The following is a 2,098-nucleotide window of genomic DNA, read 5'->3' as shown; positions in this document are numbered from 1 at the left end:
GTATCCGGTCTATCTCTTCAAATTAAAATACACACCTAAAACCACAAATGTAAATTGTTTTATTTTAAAACCAGATTAATTAATAGAGAAGTGTTGTCTCTGCTACTCTCCGCTATTTCTTCAAATTGACAGCCTGACCTATCTGGCGGGTTAAATTGAGGATCATCCGTTTATACGTTTTGTTTATAAACGCGGATGAGTTACAGTTAAAGCTTTAAAATCCCATAGTAACAATAGGTGGAATACAAGTAAATCCACCATAATGCACTGTTAAATTGAAAAAACATGGTATAAAAAGCTACTTACTAACATGTTTTGAGTATTTTATTTATGTCGTCACTTCCGTATAACCTACGCATCTGACTTCAGAAAATAGCAAAATAAAATCTAGTTATCTTTATAATAACAAACAAATAAATTCGCAAATAAAGACAGTAATTGTTATTTGTGGTAAATGCTTATTATGAGCTTATAGCTTTTTTGATTATCACACTTTCACGATTTTGCTGTAGTCAAAATGTTAGTGCAGGATGGACATGACCAGTCAAGGATTTGCTAAGATGAGCAGCCATTAAAAAGGGTTTATCATTTTTAATTGAGGGCTTTATTAATAATTACTTTTTTCTGATGTTCTGTGGAGCAGTCATAACCACTGATAAAAGTAACGTTTGGGTTGTCAAGTTTTAAAAAATCTCTTAACAGTTTTTTTTTTTTTTTATAACCAAATCCATTGAAAAATACCTAAGGGTTCTCACTCTAATAATCCATCAAACACTTTTCAGTCTCTCTGCTACTGGGGCTATACCCTAATGTTTCAAACAAAAACATCAATCATGTGGTTGTAAGCTGTTAATGAATGGTTTGTGGTCCACATTCCTTGCAGCACTTTTCCAGAAGGTACTCAAGTCAAGTTGTCCATTGGAGGAGACCTCCTGATGAAGATAAACCGAGTACCATGTACAAAGAGCATCAAAACCAGCCAAGTTTTCACAACCTAGCAACCCCAATGTTTCTCTTATTAGGGCATATTGATATGTCTATACTGTATATATTTTAGTTACAGATTATGAGACCCTCGTGGCTATTTTACTTTCTGGAAGCTTTATGTTTACAGCACTATAGCACTGTAGTTACATAATTTATTCACTCAGGAAATACAGGAGTTCGAGGACTGTGGTTATTTTAACGTAGAAGAGTTCATATGTGTCCACCAGTGTCGTGTAAACTCCCCCAACAGCCATCAACAGCTTGATTTGCCCACAGATGGAGACACTGTCTTTTCCTCAACAACTGAGACTTGCAGACGCTTTTAAGAGTTTTCCAAGCAGCAACTGCTGAGTTATAGGCCTAACCTTTGCTTGGAGTACATCATCAGGTTTGGTTTGTCAAAGATCCATTCAGGACATCCTCCTCGAGATGCAATGTGGTAGCTGGAAAAAACCCTCAACTGATGACACATGGCAAAACCACCTTTAACTCTCTCTTGCATAACCAGGAAAAGTTTATACTTTCACTCAGCTGTAGCTCAGAGGATATTGTTGCACTTTTCACTTCACTACATTTATCTTGGGATTATCCACTGGGCCGAGTCGACCGGTGCCCGGGGGCCTCTGAACTGTAGGGGGCCTCCAAACCCACGCCAACTGGGGCCTAATACTTGCTTTTTGTTTTTGTAAAACAAACATTGGAGCGGTCAAACGTCAAAGACAGAGGCGGGAATTCAGAAACACAAACTATCTGTATGACCTATTGTGAAAAGTCCGCTTGCTAGCATTAAGAGGACGATGCTAACACGGAAGAGGAGGAGGACAGTAACAGCAGCCACTAACTTTAGTTCAACAGAGCATCAGCGGGAAACAGAGGCAGAGAGCAACAGTCCTGAAACACACACCTGCTCAACTGCCCCACCCTCACCTGAGCCCGAGCGGATGGCAGAGACCCAGCGGCAGGTAGGTTACCAGTTTGACTGCCCCTTCATTCATCTATTACTTTTAGCTATTTCAACCCTTCAGCTGCGAGGATGAAGTGACTGAGGAGGGCTGTTAGAGGCTGATAGGGAGCATTGTTTTCATAACAAAGTCCAGTGATTGAACAGCTA

Source organism: Seriola aureovittata, chromosome 10, assembly GCF_021018895.1.
Source record: "Seriola aureovittata isolate HTS-2021-v1 ecotype China chromosome 10, ASM2101889v1, whole genome shotgun sequence".
Taxonomy (NCBI): Eukaryota; Metazoa; Chordata; class Actinopteri; order Carangiformes; family Carangidae; genus Seriola; species Seriola aureovittata.
The sequence above is the reverse complement of the archived record's forward strand: the minus strand, read 5'-3'. Positions refer to the sequence as shown.